This window comes from Aplidium turbinatum, chromosome 9, assembly GCF_918807975.1.
Source record: "Aplidium turbinatum chromosome 9, kaAplTurb1.1, whole genome shotgun sequence".
Lineage (NCBI taxonomy): Eukaryota > Metazoa > Chordata > Ascidiacea > Aplousobranchia > Polyclinidae > Aplidium > Aplidium turbinatum.
This window is the reverse complement of record NC_137480.1, coordinates 2926011-2935180: the sequence shown is the minus strand read 5'-3', so window position 1 is coordinate 2935180 and position 9170 is coordinate 2926011. Positions and strand designations below refer to the sequence as shown.

The 9170-nt window shown below is 36.9% G+C and overlaps 1 long non-coding RNA gene across 1 annotated transcript; it reads left to right on the top strand.

Moving 5' to 3' along the window:
* The first annotated feature begins 526 nt into the window (after positions 1–526).
* LOC145777647 (uncharacterized) lies at positions 527–2932 on the top strand. The gene is made up of 3 exons (XR_014290343.1): positions 527–763; positions 1533–1667; positions 1937–2932. It is a non-coding gene; the product is annotated as an uncharacterized LOC145777647 (long non-coding RNA).
* The last annotated feature ends 6238 nt before the right edge of the window (positions 2933–9170 follow it).

Sequence of the window (9170 nt, the reverse complement as noted above, 5' to 3'; positions counted from 1 at the left end):
AAGACGGTAATTTGATTTACGATGGCAGTCGGACCTCATCAAGGAGGCAACAATAGAGTTAGACGATACTTCACATCTTCCAACAAAAGAAAAAACATATTTCCGAAGGAATGCATCAAATGTTATGATGTTGCACAAGACTTGATGTTCATTGTTCACGTACGCTATAATGTTAAGGCAAATTGTGTAAAATTTTAAATTCTATTGTGTAAAAATTGTAAAGTGTAAAAATTGTAAAAGTGTAAAATTCTAAAATTGTGTAAAATTCTAAATAAAGCAGAAATCCTGTTATTAGCAGAATGAAAACTAAGTGGATTACCCATATACTTTTTAATTGTTTTATTTATGTAAAATCTGTCACTTGTCTTAAATAAAACAGTTTTTATACCAGAAAATGCTTCACACATAAAACCTAGGCAAGGTATTGATGTCATAGGTAATTCTGTAGTTTTAACGTACTAATCATTCTTATACTTTTAGTACTATTTATGTATAACCATATACGGTAATGCATTTGACCATTAATTCATAAAATGGTTAACACTTGCTATGTACCCGGATGTACAACTGGATATAAATCAAGTAGCGAGGTTAAAACTTCTCTGTTCAAATTTCCCAATGATGTTGAACTGAGGAAAAATGGGTGCGAGCAATACCATGAAAAAATTGGAAGTTGATTGATTGATTTTGATATTCCAACTTCTTGCTTTGAACACATTTTGGAACACTCATGCAAGCCATGTTTTTCTGACACATGCTCTCAGTAAGTCAAAAAGTATGTTTACAGTATTTTTTGTTAATCTAAGTAACTGAAGTTACTTTGTTTTATTTCGTTTTGTTAATCGTAAACTAAAATTTTGACTTGTGCAGATAAAATTGATTTATCACATATATATCTTGATACAGCTTCGGTAGAGAGTTTGTCTTGTTAAACCATAGGCATACGAAGCCGAGCAACGTTATCAAGTTTAGCATATTTAAAGATTATTATATTTACAAAAACACAAAACTACGCAACAATTAAATATCGAACGTTTTCGACATCACAAGATGTCCTCTTCAGGAATAACATACATACAACTTTATGTATGTTATTCCTGAAGTTGTATGTATGTTATTCCTGAAGAGGACATCTTGTGATGTCAAAAACGTTCGATATTTAATTGTTGCGTAGTTTTGTGTTTTTGTAAATATAATAATTTTTAAATATGCTAAACTTGATAACGTTGCTCGGCTTCGTATGCCTATGGTTCAATATATATCTTGTTTAAATACACAAACCGTTTTATCGCATGAGATTCTTGAATACTAAACCATAACACAATTGGATAATCGCATGTATCATAAAAAATTTGACAATTGGACTATGCAATTATCCGGTTTTGTCTATTTTATATTGTAATCTAATATGCTTGTTTGCAATATAAAGAAATATGCTTGCTTATCAATTTTGCATGACTGTCATTTACATTAACTTCAGTGTTCTTGAAAGTTGCAATGTATTAACTCTTAAACATATGACACATTTTAAGACATTTTCCATGAATCAACTAGTCGAGGATTGGAATTTTATGCTGAGGATCACCCATCTTTTCTTGAAACCGCTCGATTTATCAAAATAGTGGAGAATTTGTGGAAAGTGATGTTTGTGAAACATCAGTTTAAAGGTTAGAGCAACTTCACATATTATATAACATTTTGCTGCAAAGGCACACATGAAGAAGTATATTTGTTTATTCTTAATTGTTTAATTATTTGTGGAGACTGAAGCTTTCTGGCATGTTACCTCCAAAATTTGTATGACTGATTACAAAGAAAAAATATACATATTAGAACACATTATCTTCATAAAGTACTGTCATTACCCAAAGATTATGCTTATGCCGAAATTAGTTGAAGCTTCTTAGATAGATACTACATTTACTCAATGTTTCAGGTAATAAAATACAAGATGATGCTGTCTTTACTTCAACAAGAAGCTTTGCTAGCTGGAGCCAAATTGTCATCCTTAAATTTCCCAGCAATTACAGCAACAAAAGTTGCATTGTCAGTAACTTGGCTGGTTGATTTTTTTAGGATTGTGACATTAGATGACCTATCCACATCTGACATGAATGTGGCATACTATGTTGCTGGGTATATTGACAGAAGCATTTGTCCTCGTAGGAAATGTAATGCTTGCAAGGAACTTCTTGTTGCCGGTCAAGATGACACTTTAGTGGAAGAAAGCAATGAGTGTTGCAAGCTTCTTGCTTTAGCTGATCGTGGTGGTTTATCCAAGCCAACAGAACTATGTTTTATTGTAACCTCTCTTGCAGTGCACCATTATTATGCTGTGTTATTAGAGTGTTAGAGTGGAAAATTAAAAGGAATTTAAAAGGAGGACTGTTTACTATTGGAAATCAACGTAATATTTTTGTTTCCGCTCTCACGGAATGCGCATTGTCTCAGTTTAATTACCTTCTTGTCATCGTATCTTTAAAGTGTGATTCTGGTCATGCAAGCTTTAAAATGATTGTAGAAACTGCTTTCAATTGTGTCGCAAAGAATGAACTTAACGTTTTGAAGACATTAAAAAAGATTTGGTTGCCAGTTCATCGCGAAAAATTCAAAAACTACCTTCAAAAAACTAACTGTAAGCAATCATTAAATATATATTGAGAAGAGGTTGCTTGGTTATAGAAGAACCATATTTATTATACATTGTGTAATTGTTTATTTATGTTATGTACATGACAATGTTTGATATGTGAATATTGTTTACAATGCTCTGGTATGTGAAATGTATGCAACATAGCTTTATATAGCCTGTAGCATACAATATGCATAGGCCTATGTCAGTTTATTAATAAATGTCATATAAGCGTTTTGATACATTTATTACTTTATTAGAACGTTGTTGCCATTCTTTAGTGACAATACATTCATATGTTCAAAATTGATGGTGCTGTTCGATGCGACTGCGTATCTACTTAAATTGTGCAGTGACCCTTCTAGTGTTGGCGGATAAGCGGAGTTTCGCGTCCCGTAATATAAAGTCCCTAGTTTGCTATAAGTACAGTCGAATGAAGCTTGTTGATTTTCATATTGAAAGAAGGTTTTTTCATGACGACGTTTCTAATATTACAAATACGTTGTTACAATCGAAAATTTAAAGGAGCTCAATATTTCATGCTGAAAAAATTTCAGTTCAGTTTCAGTTTGTTTTTATTTCTGACCATCACAACGAAAAAAAAAACACTATATGACAAACATAGCAGTGGTCTAGAAAAAGGTAGAAGCGCCAAAACGCGGACGTTATAACGTGCATGATACCAAAGCAGGACAATCAGTTATGGCACGATCGCAACACCTTAATAAAGTTTTGACTTTTGACACACGATGCAACGCATGATACAAATTTATTGGCTTTATTTTTGCTGAAAATTGTTTTTGGGACGCATTTTTCGTATTGTTTCCAACCTGTCCTGATTACACTCGGAAGCCCGAGTTTGATGCTTCTAAAAGTATGCGAAAGTGCCAGGATTTCTCTTTCAAACAGTTTCTCAGTATGAGAACAACGATTCCCAACCAGCAAGCGAGCAAAGCGGGCTTTTGATCAAGTAAGCTGAATGTCGCCTGAAGGTATACTTTCACACAACTAAAGAAACTGAACAAACTAAAGAAACTGAACGCTTTATGTTTTGTCGTTGGCACTGGACAGCGGAGGGCATACTGTTTTGACTTGTTAGTCAGGTTTGAAGCATATGTAAGCAGAGTAGCCTACTACTTCGAGCTTGACCCTATCTGTATCGACATAGGGTTTTATGAGTACGCCCCACTCTAGTAGTGAAGTATTTCACAGAAGGAAATATGCTAGAAATGTAAAATTTCTCGAACTTTATTTTTTAATTCTTTGCTAATTTTTTAAACTTACACAGGTCATTCTTCTACCTTCCTGCCCTTCACAATAAGCATTTCGTCTCAGGTGGCTAGACATTTTCGTGCAGTGCTAGTTAGGCTATATTATATGTTAATGTTAGTGCAATATAAATGTTAGTGCAATTACTTTGAAATGTAAAAACGCTTAAAATGCCTTATATTTATGAGTAAAAGTAATTTTTTGTTTAGTTTTGCATAACTCTATGTTATAATTCAAAAATTTCAATTTTGAAGCTATTTTCGGGAAATTAAAATAAAAACCGACTTTCTGACATTTTTTTTTAACTCAAACAATTTATTTCAATAAATTTGTTAGGTAAAAATTTAATTTCTATACGCACAATACACATGGCTATTATCTTGTAAAATATTTTGGCTCTGTGATTGTCATAGCTCCCGTTATTAGAGATTAATTAGCACGGGGCTGAGATAGCCCGTGACGTACTTTCCGCTTACGACAACAGCTCGTAGCCTACTAAGATAGGGTTAAGTACAGTGCCTCCCTACAACATTGTATAACTCCTAGATGTAAGACAATGTTTTTGTGTTAGTCTCGAATGAATCACGAAAAATTCAGTAGCCTATCTGCTCACATGGCAGTCCTTGCGCCACTCAACAGCAGGTATGCGCACAGTGCCGCGTAATTATCATGGCCTGGCGACTTAGACCTTTAGACTTTCTCAAATTTTTGTTATTTCCAATTCGTGTTCACAGCGAAACGAAAGCACTTGGATCTAAAAACGATTTACCAAGAAACTTATCTCCAAATGAGCAGGGCCGCAACCAGACCGCAGAGCAAGGGGGGGCCAACTTTTTGTTAGGGGGGGCCGAAAAATTTTAAATGATTTTGAGCATTTTAACCTCTTAAATACCGGTATCCACAAAATTTGCAATATATCAGATTAGTGTTAAGACCAACACTAGTCTCTTATGCAATTGATTGAGTTTCGCTTTTAGTTTCGCTTAAATTCAACACCATTCGTCATAGCACATGACTAGGGAATTGTGTTCCGAAAGCTCGTGTAATTCGATATTACCACAACTAATTCGCAGCATCAAGCTTAAACAGATCGTTAGAATCTACACTGTGAACTAGTCTCTTATTTTATCCGCTAGTTAAATCACGGCAACCATATTACAATGACCAACATAACACAGCAATTGTTGACTTGTTGTATAAATAGCGGTACTTGTTATGAGCAAAAACTTTAACTGGCTCGAAGAAGCTAGTGCCGAGGATTTTGATAGGCTATATATGATTACATTCCGCCTATACACTCGTGAGCTAGACCATTGCAATTGCAGTCGCGGATGTTTGGATGCAAACCGTCTCACAAACAAGTCTAAATCGATAGATTTCGATACCGAATGTTCAAAGGCCATAAGCACCAAGTTTGCCTGTCTTGGCTGTAACATGCTCCGTCTAGTGTGAGCGTCAGGGGCACCGGAAGCAGGGGGGCGGATGCCCCCCCCTGCCTTCAATTTTTCTGTAGATGGAGGGGCAAGGGGGGCAATAGTGCCCTTTTAAGCTCATGTAAGCTACTGCACATTTTGCAATATAACAATTTCTGCTATTTGCTTTTAGTCTAATTATAATCTTTTGTTTTTGCCTCAAAGTAGTATTCACGGCACAAAATTCTGCAACACCATGACGCGACAATTTATCGAAAGACAACTTATCGAACGACAGTTAATCGAGCGACAGTTTACCGAAAGACAGTTTATCTAACGACAATTCAAACGACAGTTTATCGGACGACGAATCTCCCGAAACAAATTTTATCTAGGATTAGGGTTAGTTCTTCGATTAATTTTCGTTCGATGAACAGTCGTTTCGATAAACTGTCGTTTCGATTAACTGTCGTTCGATCAATAGTCGTTCGATAAACTGTCGCAGTACCCTGCAACACAGTCAAGGCCTATGAAAGGGGGTACGGAGGGTACGGCGTACCCTTGAGGGCCCAGGACTGTGATTGTTGGGAGGCCCGAAATTGTGATTTTATAGTTTACTCGCAAAAATGTTTGGCCCGTAATGTAGAAAATGGGCCCGGAAAAGCAATTGAATGCATTGCAGTGCCCAAAGTGGTAATTTAACGCTTTACGTGCAAAAATGTTTGTTAAAAAAAAAAAATAAATTAAATCGTAAAAGTTAGTTATTCTCCTGTCCAGGGGGGGGGGGGGGGGGGCATAGTATAGCAAAAGCAGGGTTGAGAAAAACCGGGCTTTTTTTAAAATTCCCAACCCGCTAGACTTTTTTTTTAAAAGCCCGGATATTTTTGGGCTTTTTTGTGTTTTTAAAAAACTTTTTGATAAAGGTAGGCTAAGTTAGTTTCACGTTTATTTCACTTCAAAATGAATTTCGGAGTAGGAGCCGGAGTGAATACTTTCGGAGCAGGAGCGCAGCCGGAGTGAAAAAAAAAGTGATTTTGTTCACCTCTGCTAGGCATGTGGTGAATGCAAAAGTTAATGAAGAAAGGTTATTGGTCAGATGATTAATTTGATTATATTTTAACTAGATGTTTTATTTGAGCCTTGGTAGAGAGCTTGACTTGTTTGACCAGATAGGCTACATGTAACACTCAGTAACGTTAACGGATTTAACATTTTTTATTAAACACACAAAAAAGCAAGAAAAAACTAATAAATCCAACGTTTACAACACCACATAATGTCCTCATCATGAAAATTATAGGCTACATGTAAGAGAAATAAATAAATGAATTTGAAAATTTTACGTTAAAGCTGTACAAGCGACACCTCTCAACAGCACCATCAACAACTGACACACGAATTCAATGCAGGATAGCCTACACAAATTAGCGAGGGACAGATACAAAACACAAAATAATAGTTTTATCGCAGCCTGATACTATTACCAACTAGCACATAATCATGTAAATTGGCATGAAAAGGGGAAGGCTTACGCTCTGCAGTGGGCTCTCACAGGCTGAAAATGATGATGATACTATTATTGCGCACAGATGTCCAATTCTGCAGTAAAATGTTGTGTGGTGTGCAATACGCCTAAGCAAACATCAAGTGTTTTGCTGAAGACAAAGGGGGCCCGGAGTGAGAGAGGGGCCCGGAATAACTCTTCGTACCCCTAGTGAAAATTTCTTTCAGAGGCCCTAAACACAGTAGGTTACATCATTATAACATAGCATGATGTCCTTCTTTGTATACCGGACACTTGTATCATTACTCGATAGTGAGCTGATCGATGAGCATTATCGTTATATCTTATCTTAAAGCTTTAAAAAAAATTGTCCTTTCAGCAACTAAAGTGACCTTTTTTCATAATCCTGCCCCCTCCCCCCCAGTCAAAAATCGTTCCGGCGGACCTGGGGAGCGTCAACCCTTGTTAACACTGAGAATCCATACTCACAAACGGCAGTGCTAGATCCAAATATAGCAATATCTGCTGCAAGGTTGAACACTTCACAGATCAGAAAAGTAGAAACAAAATTTATTTACACTGACTGGATTGAAGACTAAAAATAAACACTGCTTAAAAGATTACGGGTTTATATTTTGTATGTGTTGTCTTCAAAAACGACTTGCTTTACCACTGCACATTTTGCGATTTATCACTGCACAAATTTGGTTTATCACTGCACAAATTGGTTATCACTGACCCTTAGAATAAGGTATGGTACAGACTACAGAGAATAGCGACAGCTGATATCAAATAGCCTAATTTGTACCGGTTTGTAGGCCTGCTAGAAAACCATTCCCTTTTTGTTAGCTTATCATTATTTCCCAAAACATTTTTATTTTGCACAGTTTCTGACAATTTTTCTACCAACCTAACACGTGATGGCCTTGGTTGAATTGATCATGTTGAGGTTGCCAAAGGAGGGGGTAGGAGGGGAGAAATTGTTTAATCATCTTAGCTGTTAACTAAACAAAACAATTGTAGTTAATTGGGCCTAGGTTGGAGCTCTACAACGGGAAAGATGGGCAAAATCATTATAATTGTAGCTGTTGCTCGAGAATGTTGGGATTTTGCCAGGGGGAGACATTTTTTCAGGGGGGCGAGGCCCCCCCTGGCCCCTGGCTGGCTACGGGCCTGCAAATGAGACAGAGACAGTTTATTTTGCGTTAAAATTATTGAAATATTTCAAAAAGGTGCAGAGTTTAGGTAGGAGCGATAAAAAGTCTCACACTCAGAGTCCCATCATGGTATGTAGCTGGTTCGACGGCCACGTGGTATTATGGCCTTTGCCGCAGTTATTATGACATTGCATAAGTCCTGGTATACCTCATCTACGCTGCACGTTTCAAGTGATGGTAATTTTGTATTTGAGTAGTTGGTCAAGAGGTTGTATTTATTCCAATCGGCTTTTTGAAGTTTCATCACTTCATCGGTGCACTCCGGACAGGGCCGTTGACAGGATTTCTCGGGCCCGGTACCAATTTATTTTCGGGGCCCCTTCATCGACAATGTTATGAATATAAAGGTTGTGTACAAACTTTTATTGATGTCGTTTAAGCATGGTCATTTAACAAATCTTGAGCAAACTTAAAATTTCTTGAACCGCAAAACTTACTATCTCTATCTAACTTAGCGGTTGCTTTTTTGAACTTTTATTTGTCACATGGCGCTAGAGTATTACTTCCCGATTCCATTGATATTTCACTTGTCATTCTGGCTTACCAGAACAAAATTTACAGCAAAGGTAGTGCAGACAGTCAGAAAGTTTTCAATTTGATTTGGGAAAGGTGTTTGGGCTTCGGTCAAACATTTGCTGATTGCTGCAATCTGAAAAGCGGTTTTGGTCTAATTTTTAGTGCAGAAATAGAGATAGCAATCTTCTTACCTGTGCCATTTCAGTTTTTGAGTTTGAACAAATATTAACCTGTTTATTTTGAAATTCGTGCTTCGGGCAATATTCGTGGCTAGGGAAATCACTATACTAGACCAATTCTTATTTCACTGTTTGGTGGCTGAAGTGGCTATTTTACTACTAGAAAGCTAAAGTTGGCCCGGTACCCAGAAGGGGACCCGGTACTTTACCATCTGATGGCTGTTTTAACCTCTAATGGCAATTCCTTTAGATCTGATTATATTAAGATATTGATAATGTTTGAAGTCGGGGCAATTTTTTTTTAATCCGGGCCCTTAAATATTCCGGGCCCGGGTCCAAAAGTACCACCTAGACCCCCTCTGTCAACGCCCTTGACTCTGAACAGGAGCCACGAGTTTTGGGGCGCTAATGAGGGACGGCCGACGTTGGAACCATGGAAAT